At 39.2% G+C, this 11,188-nt stretch overlaps 1 pseudogene; it reads left to right on the top strand.

Annotated features, from left to right (window-relative positions):
• Positions 1-6,104: 6,104 nt before the first annotated feature.
• LOC102855001 lies at positions 6,105-6,970 on the top strand (annotated as a pseudogene).
• Positions 6,971-11,188: the final 4,218 nt, after the last annotated feature.

Below are 11,188 nucleotides of genomic sequence, written 5' to 3'. Positions count from 1 at the left end.
TTGCAATAACTTGTTATGCATCAGAGAGTTGGAAAATGACTAGGGAGGATAGAAGGAGAATTGATGCCTTTGAGTTGTGGTGCTGGAGAAGAGTATTGGATGTACCCTGGACTGCCAAGAAAACAAACAGATTCATTCTGGAGAGGGTTAAACCGGGCTACTCCTTGGAGGCAAGGATTATGGGGCTTTGTCTGACATACTTTGTACATGTTGTAAGGAGGGACAGGTCCTTGGAGAGGGACATCAGGCTTGGTAGGGTGGAGGGACAGTGCAGGAGGGGAAGGCCCTCTGTGAGGTGGATTGAGTCAGTGACTGGGGTAATTGGGATGGGTGTGTCAGAGGCAATGCGACTGGCGCAGGATAGAGCAGGGTTTAGGGCTGTTGTCCATAGGGACACTATGAGTCGCAAACAACTCGACGGCACATAACAACAACAACAACATGTCTTCTGGGTAGATTAAGTCTTTGTCATATAATGTTCTTTGTTTTGATGAATTTTTACTTCAAGTCTATTTGTAAGATCCTGATATTGCTAAAAATATTCTATTCTTTAGATTACCATTTTTTTTGTTATTATTTCCCATCTCCATATCCATTGATTTGCCCCCCCTTTACTTCTATGTGCCTTTTGGGGTGCCATTAGTTTCTTCCATTATCCAATTAACAAAATAATTTTGCCATTTTGTTATATTTTGGATATGTGAGGCTGATTGCTTTTTGGTGCCCATTTACTTCCAGTGTGTAGTTTAAAAAATATAGATTTCCTCTTTTAATAATTACTGTTTTTTTATTATGAATTGTTATTCTTAATTTGATTGGCTTATCTATTCACTTTAAGAGTACCCTATGTTTTATACACTTGACATCCTACTTTAAAAGTAATATTATTTCATAAAACTGCCTTTAACTTCGTTAATGTGTAAAAATTCTGTATTAAGCTAATTACATTTCATTTTATTGCCTGTCTCAACCTTGTATCCTAAATTTTCTATAATCAATATTCATTTTGTTATTATATGTTGTCAAGTGGCTATTCAATGTTGCTATCCTTGGTTGCTGACTCCTGTGCGTTTCCTTTCTAGAGGACTCTTCTTAATATTTATGGTAGATGAAGTCTGGTGGTTAGAAATTCCCTTAATTTCTATTTATCTGGGAATACCTTAATTTCACCCTCAATTTTTAATGACTATTTTGCTGGGGATATTATTCTGGCTGAATAGTTCCATTCTTTCAAGACTCTATATATGTCACCTCATTGCCATCTTGTCTCCATAGTTTTAGAGGAGAAATCAACATTTAATCTTACTGAGATAACTTTGTATTTGATATTTTGCTTTTCTAAGCTGCTCTCAAATATCATTCTTTGGTTTTAGAAAGCTCTACTATGTCTTGGTCTTTTTCTCTTAGTATTGAACCAAGATGGGAGTTCATTGAGCTTCTTCAATGAAACTCTTTCATGATAACAAGTTTTTCATGATGTGTGGAAAAGTTTTCTGCCATTATTTCTTCAAAAGATTTTATTCCTATTAAATAAGTGTACATTGTTTCTCTTGATGGTGTCCTGCAAAACTGCTATATCCTGTTCAATTTCTTTGTTTTTTTTCCTATATTCTTCAAAGCTTTTGTCTTCTATTTCACTGACTCTTTATTCATTGCTTCGAGTCTACATGCATGTTCTTCCATGGTGCTGTTTACTTCTGCTATTTTGTCATAAAGCTTTGGAATTTCTGTGTTGTTTTTTTTTTTTACATAAGGTTTATATAGTTTTACTGAATTTTTCATTTTGTTCTTGTATTGTTTTCCTGAATTCTTTTTAAAAGTTTTCCTTTATTTCATTGAGAAAACAGGGTGTGTTTTTTTATGTCTTGGTGGAGAAATTCATAGTGATATACATTCCTGAAATATTAGGCTTGTTTTTCATTGGAGTATAAACAGAAAATATCCACTGTCCTGATGATTCCCAAACCTCCATATCTTTTTACAGTTCCTTATAGAAGTTTCTTTTCATCTTTTTGTTCATTAGAGTTAAATAAAGTAAGTTCTAAGACAACCCCAATTCTCCAGGGCTGCTAGCTGAAGTTTGAGAGCCAATAGTACGGACTGATGGGTTGACTTTATCTCTGCTGCCCCCTTATGGTTAAGACTTGGAGAAACTGGATGGCTGGATCACACTGAAGATCTCTGGGTTGCTTTTTTCCATTCATGTCTGATACTACTTGAGGCCTACTGCTGAGGATGCTTCCATGCCCTGCCTGCACTCCTGGCATGGTAGTGTTCAGTCCAGCACTGATCTCCAAAGCAGCACTGGCCTTTAAGGGAAAAGTAAAAAATGGTCATAGAGATGGTTTGCCACCAAGCAATCTTTACTCAACTCACTGAAGAACAGTCTGGAACAACTTGCAGGATGTTATTTAGCTTCCATGTGCTTGGTTTAGTAAGCTTTACTCTCTTGTCATTAATTTCTAGTTTTATGGCATTGTGGCCTGAAAAGTTGCCTTGCATTATATCAATGATTTTTAATTTGGTGAGGATTGCTTATATATTACTATGTAGTTAATTCTGGAGAATCTGTGCACTTGAGAATAAAGTAAATTGAGTTTTAATTGGGTGTAGTACCCTGAATACATACATGACGTTGGGTTGATTAATTGTATAGTTTAGATCTTCTGCTTCTTTGTTGAATTTGTTTCAAGTTGACCACTCCTTTGGTGTGTTAAAATTCCCCTACCACTATTGTGGTGCTATTTCTTTCAAGTCTTTTAACCATTGTTTTATGTATTTTCCAGGTTTATCATTTGTTGCATCAATGTTTTCCAAGGTTATATATTCTTGATCTTCTGTATCTTTTTAAAAATTTTTATTTTACATTGGTTTGCTTGCAAAGTATGTGTACATTGTGTTTCACAAACTCTTCACTCACATTGTGTTTCATATAATCATAACCACACATTATGATCTTCCAGATCTTTAATGGTGGTTTTCATCCTGAAGTACATTTTATCAGAGATTAGTATTGCCACTCCTCCTTTTTTATGGGTGCCATTTGCTTTCTCCCAGGTTTTTGATTTGTCCTTTTCCTAGTTTCCTAGATCTGTCTCTTGTTTGTTTTCACAATTCCTTACATTTCTGCTCTTCTGAAAAGAATGTTATTTCTCTTTCATAATTGCTTGACAGTTTTTCTGGGTCCAGAATCTTCAGCTGGCAATTGTTTTCTTTCAGCTTTCTATATATGCCATCTCACTATCTTCTCACTCACATAGTTTTGCTGAGAAATCAGAGCTTAATCTAATTGGTTCTTCTTTGTAGATGACTCTTTGTTTTTCTCATGCTGCTTTTAGTAGTCTGTTGTTGTTGTCATTGATTGCTGTCAACTAGAGCATGGCTCATAGTGACCCAATGAACAAAAGGCCTGAAGCCTTTCTGTAAATATTAACATTTATCAAAGTTCATAGAGTTTCCGGAGGCATGTTGTTTAGGAAGTGGATGTCACTCCTGCTTTCAACTTAGTCTATTTATCTTTTATTTTGGAGAATTTGACTATATGTCTTGATGTTTTTGTTTTGGAATGTAGACTGTTGAGGTTCATTGAGCTCTTGAATGTGAATTTCCTCATTCTTTATATAATGCCTGGGAAGCTTTCCTCTAGTAGCTCTTCCACAATTTGCTCAGTACATTTCCAACCCTCCTTGTGTTCTGAGATTCCAATTCCACATGTAGTGGATTGGGTTTTTTTATGTTATCCCATGTTATTCTAATATATTTTACATTGTTTTTTAAATGCAATATGATATTTATCTGACAGGACTGTTTGTAACCATTTTTCAGCTTGGGCAAATCTTCTCTCTCTCTTTTTAAAAAATCATTTACTTTATTAATTTTAATGAAAATTTACAGAGATTTTGGATTTCAATTCATTCATTGTACACGTTTCTGCCTGCCACCCCTCCCCTCCCAGTACACTCTTATCTTTGAAAAATAAAAGGAAAATTCTTTCATTGTTTTACAACCCCCCACCCCAGGTCCACTCCACTATGCAGCCTTCATTCTGGACTCCTGTCATGTCAGTAATACCTAATCACATATCCCTTTTAAACAGTTTTTCCCTCATCTGTTTCAATGCAGTATACATTATTGAACCCATCTTTCTCAGTCTCCACCCAACCCCAATGTCAGTCCCATTTTACAACAGTGGCACTATTCAGTATTTGTCCCTTTGTGACTGAGATATTTCACTCAGCATAATGCCCTCCAGGGTCACTCATTTTGAATAATATTGTATGAGTTCCTTGTTTTCCAATGCAACATAGTATTATTCCATTGTGTAAATATACCACAGCTTCTCTATCCATTCGTTTGTTGATGGGCACTTAGGTTGTTTCCAACTCTTTGCTATTGTGAACAAAGCTGTGATAAACGTGGGTGTGCATATATCTGCTGGGGTGTCAGTTATGGTCTCTTTGGGGTATATTCCCATAGTGAAATAGCTGGGTCAAATGGTATTTCTATTTGCAACTTTTTGAGAAAGTGCCACACTGCCTTCCATAGTGGTTGCACCATTTTACACTTCCACCAAAAGGGAATAAGGGTTCCAGTTTATCCACAACCTCACCAGCATTTGTTGCTTGTGATGGTATCTCATAGCTGTTTTGATTTGCATCTCTCTTCGAGCTAGGGATTTTGAACATTTCTTCATGTGCTTGTTGGCCATCTGAACGTCTTCTATGGTGAAGTGTCTGTTCATATCCTGTGCCCATTTTTCAATTGGATTGTTTATCTTACTGTGGCTCTCAAATATTTTATAAATTCTAGATATATCTGGCATGTCATTACCAAATACTTTTTCCTAGTCTGTGGCTTCCCTTTTTACCCTGTTGGAGAAGTTTTTGGATGTGCAAAGGGATTTGATTCTTAGAAGGTCCCATCCATCTATTTTATCTTCTCCTGGTTATAGATTTTTCAGGATACTTGGAAGACTGTTTATGTTGTGGATTAGGACTTCTAGAGTTCTTCCAAGCTTTTCTTTAATGAAATGTATAGTCCTTGGTTTTAGTCCTAGGTCCATGATCCACCTAGAGTTGATTTTTGTATATGGAGTGAGGTGTGGATCTTGCTTGAGTCTTCTGCATATAGTTTTCCAATTTTGCCAACACCATTTGTTAAAAAGGCTGTCGTTTCCCCACTTAACTGATTTTATCTCCTTGTCAAAAATCAGTTGACCATAGGTAGGTGGGCTGATTTCCGGGTTCTCAATTCTATCCCATTGATCAATTCAGCAAAGTAGCACGATATAAGATCAACATACAAAAATCAGTTGGATTTCTTTACAATGACAAAGAGAATACAGAGCCAGAGCTAAGAAAAACAATATCCTTCACAATAGCCAATCACAAATTAAGTACTTGGGAGTAAATCTAACCACAAGCACAAAGGATCTTTTCAAAGAAAATTACAAAACATTACTACAAGAAACAAAAAGAGGCAGCAGCCTCCGCAGCCGTTCCAGCCTAGCCCGCAGGGTCCGGTGGAGAGTGGGGTCACACTCTGGGGACAACTTCTCCCCACTCTAACCCGTGCAGCCTCGCGAGACCTGCGGCCGTGGTTTGGCCGCCGGCTCCCCTGCCCAGCGGTAGGGAGGGATCCGCCGTCGCAGAGGACGCCTAGCAGTAAGTCCAGCTCTTCCAGCGCCGATGGCGGTGGCAGCGGGCCCTGTGGCTCCAGTCAGTCCCAAGCCTGGCGGGGAGATTTGTACGGGACCGTAGACCCCTGCGGCCGTCGCCTCTGCTCAGCCTTGGGATCGGCCATGGCCTTCGTATCTTCCGATGCTCTTGTGACTGACTTGGACACGAGATTTTAAGAACTCACTGCTGTCCCCCATCCCAGTTGCAAGGCTGTAGTGGCCTTGGCTCTCATGGGTTTAACTGCTGTTTTCTCTTGGCTCTGTCCAACTTTGGAGTTACCATGGATCAAAGTGGTATGGAGATTCCTGTGACCCTCTTCATTAAAGCACCAGATCAGAAATACAGTGACCAGACTGCTGCTTGAACTGGACAGTGGGAAAACGAAAAATACATCTGTCTAATGTGTACCCTAGCAAACCAAATTCTGATCATTCAGGATCAACAACTCCATCATCCAGTCAAGAAACCTTGTCTATAGTTGCTAGTTCTTCCTCTGAAGGATTAAGGCAGCACACTATTCCACCAACACAAACTGACCCTGCACAAAGTCTTCAGTTCCCATATGTCATGCAAGGAAATATAAGACAACCAGTTTCCCAGGCAAGCAGTTCCGGCTGGGTTCCCAGTTTATCCTACCTTCAGCTCCCTGTAGATGCTCTGGTGGCAACAGATGTATGCTCATCAGTATTACATGCAATATCAAGCTGCAGTTTCAGCTCAGGCCACATCAAATGCCAACCCAGTCCAGCCTGGTGTTCCACAGCCTCTACATATGGCACATGTTCCTGGAGAAGAACCCCAACCAGCTCCAAACCTAATGGCTCCAGAAAACCAGCCCATGAATGATAATGTACAAATGAATGCCCATGTAGGCTCAGTACTAAACGAAGAAGACTTCAATCGAGACTGGCTGGACTGGATGTGCACGTTCTCTCGAGCTGCAATTCTCCTTAGCATTGTATACTTTCTTCTTTCAGTAGGTTTATAATGGTAATAGGAGCCATGTTACTGGTTTATCTCCACCAAGCTGGATGGTTTCCTTTTAGGCAAAAAGGAGGTCAGCAACAGGCTCCCAATAATAATGCTGAAATGAACAATGATGGGCAAAATGCAAACAATCTATAGCTAGAAGAAATGGAGCATCTTATGGGTTTGAAGATGAGAGTGGGGAAGATGCAGGTGAAGATGCCAGTGCAGTTCAAAGGCCTGGACTGATGACTTTGGCATGGTCTTTCATCACCACCTTCTTCACTTCTCTCATACCAGAAGGGCCTCCCCAGGTTGCCAATTAGACCTGAAAAACTGTGCCAGCTGCAAAGGAGGGGTTGACATGAGGAAAGTGTTTTAAATAACAGTGCAATTTTTTAAAAAAAGTATAACTTTCTTTTGATCATCATGTACAGCGATTTTTTTCAAGCTTCTCATGCATATGAATATTTTAAGCACAAATGGACTCTTGCTAAATGCTTGACTTTTTCCCCCCAATGATTCTAACAACTTTGTGTAACAATATTGGTCTTCCAGGTTTTATTCATTTCAATTATGCATATTCTATCAAGATAGACCTACCATGTGTCTTATTTCTTCAAAGAGCTGCTTCACATATAAAACTCTATAGTTAGCCTAGCCCTTAAGTGTGTAATTTGAATATATCTATTTTCTGTGAATTATCCTAAAAGTTTTAAACAGAATGATCTCATAGTTTTTAACAAATAGTGTTTACCCAAAATGTTCTAGTAGCACCTTGACCAACCATAAAGCAATAAATAATCTTAATTTTGGAATTTGAATAAAATAATGGAAACTTTCTATTTTAAGGGCATGTATCCCATTAATTGGAATTGTACTTTTTTAAAAAGGCAGCTCTTCAGTGGAATTAGCAGTGATATAAAATGTTTGATACAGGCAGTACTTTTTATGAAATGAGATATGCTGGAAATCACTTCCTGTAATTTTTTAAATAAAAGGTCAATTATGGTAAAAAAAAAAAAAGAGAGAGAGAGACCTGGAGAAGTGGAAGAATATCCCTTGCTCATGGATAGGAATACTCAATATTGTGAAAATTGCAATAGTACCAAAGGTAATTTACACATTCAATGCAATCCAAATACAAATACCAATCCCTTTCTTCAACGAGATGGAAAAGGCAATCTCCAGCTTCATTTGGAATGTAGAGAAGCCCTGAATAAGCAAAGCACTCCTTAAAAATAGAAACAAGGTGGGAGGCATCTCACTCCCTGATTTCAAATCCTACTACACTGCCATGGTGGTTAAGACAGCATAGTACTGGTACAGTATCTTTTACATTTTATTTATATTTGCTCTATGCTTTCTTTTCCAGTATGTTCCCATTGAAGTTCTTGTCTTCTAGCTCATTGACTTACTGTTCTATTGCTTCTGTTTTGCTTTTTATGTCCTTCCAGCATACTGGACACTTCTGCCATTTTGGTCTTAATATTCTGGATTGCATTTCCATGCATTTCAGTTTTTCAAGTACTATGTTGGCTGTACCCTCTCTGCCTTGTGATTTTTTTTTTTAAGTTCTTGTACCTCTCTATCTATAGTTTCAATCCTTTTTCCATTTTTTTTGCAATTTTTCCAGTACTTGTTCTTGTTCCTCAGCATCAGTATATTCCTTCCAGTTCCCTATCTCTGAAGTATTGCTTTCTTTATGACTACCATTGTTTCTTACATTATTCTCCATGTTCATCAGTACCTGTTCATGTGACTTCACATTAATATAGTTCTACTGCTTCTCTGTCTCTAGGTTATTCATTGGGTTTGCAATATGCTCTGCCTTTTTAGGAGAAGACTTTTTGTTTTTTTACAATGTTTGGAATTGCCTCCTGCTTTTCTGACATTATTAGAAGTTTTTCTTGGTTTTTGTTAGACTGTTTCTATGGTGTCTGTACCAGTTATTGACAGTTCTTTATATTTTTGGTGTTATTTATTATTTGCAGACTTAATGTGTGTGCTTTTTGAGGGAGACAAACACACTATGCCAGGATCATTTATGAGGAGCTCTGCTTTTCAGGAATCCTACCTGAATTTTTCCCACTTCTTCTAAAGTTTACACTTGTCCTTGGTGGTGCTGGTGCACAGAGCAGCCTTCCTCAGGTGTGTAGTTGCTCTCTCTTCTATATGGGATCTGGGGTGGGGGGTGCAGGGCCTATTCCGCCATCCTGCTACTCTCTCAGTTCTTGCACATGGCCTGGTGGGGATCTTTCTAGTCTGCACCCACATCTTCTAAAAGTTGTAAGTGATAGTGCTGATGAGCACAACAGCCATTCACCACTTTCCCCTGGCAAGCTGCTGCACTCTATCCCATTTGGGGTCAAGGGGTCAGGGTCCTACTTCTATCCAGTTGCCCTCTCAGTTCTTGTGCATAACCTGTTGGAGATCTCTCCAGATTGTGCCTGCTTTTCTAAGGTTTCCAAATGCCATTGGGTGTGCTTGTAAACATAGCAGCAAGAGACCACCTTCCCTTGGCAGGCAGCTGCACTCTCTCTATATTATGTGAGATTGAGGAGACCAGGGCCCACTTCTGTCAAGCTTTCTTCTCAGTTCTTGTGCATAGCCTGGTGGGGATCTCATCAGCCTGTGCCTGCTTCTTCTAAAATTTTAAAAAATAATTTTGTGTCTCTTGAGGGTATTGATTTTTCTCTTTGTGCAGTCTCATTGGACAAGATAAGTTGTAGAGAATCAAATGTGAATAAATAAATGTTGGAAGTCCTGGCAGAGCATCCTTTGCAGGAAGGAAGTAGGACCAGCAGCTTGAGAAAGTTGGACAAGCATGAAGTGAGCAGGAGCTTCTTGATTTTGCCTCTAGAGGCTATAGTGAAGCCCTTGATCCCTGTAGTGGAAACGTAGCCACCTCCACTTCCAACTCAAACCACTAAGGGTGCGAGAAGATGATTATGAAGTTGCAGCCACAATAATATTGGTATTTACTTCAAAGTCTCAGAATAAACTTGTTAGCTATCCCCAGAAAGGATTTGGTTGTATTCAGCAAATATAAAAAAATATAAAATTAGAATAGAACAAGTCTTGTCAACAAACTCAGCAAATAGGGGTCTGGTGTGCAACAGTCAGTTCCTTAGTTTCTGAAAAGAGTGGCTCAAAGTGACTTTGAACCTTAATCTTGTTCAGGAAATGTTAAAGTCAGGAGCTGTGAATAATGCTTGTTGATTTTGTAATTTTAGAAAAACAGAACAGCACAAACAGTATAAAACCCTAAATGCCTGGTATTTAATGATGATCTCAGGCCAAGATGTTCTACATTCAAGTGAAAACCTCTAAATCTTTCTGCACTCTCCAGAGGTCTATTGAGAGTCCTACTGGGTTAAGAGGCTTTTCAAAGATCTTAAGTTCACTCAGCAGAAATGTTACTGACCTTCATTCTTAATTAATAACTTTTTCTCTGAGGAGAAGCTGCTCAGAAGATTGGACTGTATTCAGTCCTTTTGCCTTGGTTTCTCTCTTTACATTCTTTCCCAATCTTTTGCAGAGTTCTTGCCTCAGGCATAAGTCAGTAAATATTTACATATGCCTCCCCAGGCCGTGGTATTGCTCTGGAGTTCCTTCAGTGTTCCCTTTCTGACTGTTTCCTGGGGAATTAACCACTAACCCAAGGGTTAGAGAAGATTTCCTCTTCACTCACGGCAGGGCACTGAGAGTAAAGGAACACAAGATCATAAGGGCCACATATCATAAGAAACCTTTAAAAACATTTATAAGTATGTTTACTTTTATTAAATAAAATAATGTAACCTCATCCACCCCTCATGTGTAAAGCCTACCAGAAAACTTCAGGATCTTTCCATATAGAATCAAGAAGAAGCTTGTCCATAATTTTGGCTTTGAAAAAGATGATGTGCAAACCAAGAATTATTTTCTTGTGTGTATGCATGATATCAGCAGTCAAGAAGTAAAAAAATGTGGTTGTTGTTGTTATGTGCCATCGAGTCGCTTGCGACTCATAGCGACCCTATGTACAAGAGTTCTAAATGCTGTTCTATCCTGTGCCAACCTAGCCATCTCAAATGCACTTATTCCCACCGTTCCAGTCACAGAATCGATCCATCTCACCAAAGGTCTTCCTCTCCTTCGCCTTCCCTCCACTCCGCCAAACATGATGTCCCTTTCCAAGGACCAGTCCCTCCTTGCAACATGCCCAAAATATGTCAGACGAAGGAAGCTTCACAATCCTTGACTCCAGGGAACACTCTGGCTTCACCCTCTCCAGGACAAACCCGTTCGTTCTCCTAGCAGTCCATGGTATATTCAACACTCTTCTCCCGCACCACTGCTCAAAGGCATCAATCCTCCCTCTATCAGCCCTATTCACTGTCCAAATCTCTGATGCCTAGCACATAATTATGAAGACTATAGCCCGGATCAGGCGCACCTTAGTCTCCAGCCTGACATCGTTGCTCTTCAGTACTCTTGAGAGGTCCCTCACAGCCGACTTTCCCAATGCAATTCGTCTCCTGATTTCCTGTCTGCTGTTA

The sequence above is a fragment of the Elephantulus edwardii genome, unplaced genomic scaffold (assembly GCF_000299155.1).
Source record: "Elephantulus edwardii isolate Elephantulus edwardi_28Jun2011 unplaced genomic scaffold, EleEdw1.0 scaffold00172, whole genome shotgun sequence".
NCBI lineage: Eukaryota > Metazoa > Chordata > Mammalia > Macroscelidea > Macroscelididae > Elephantulus > Elephantulus edwardii.
This window is presented reverse-complemented; position numbering and strand designations above follow the sequence as displayed.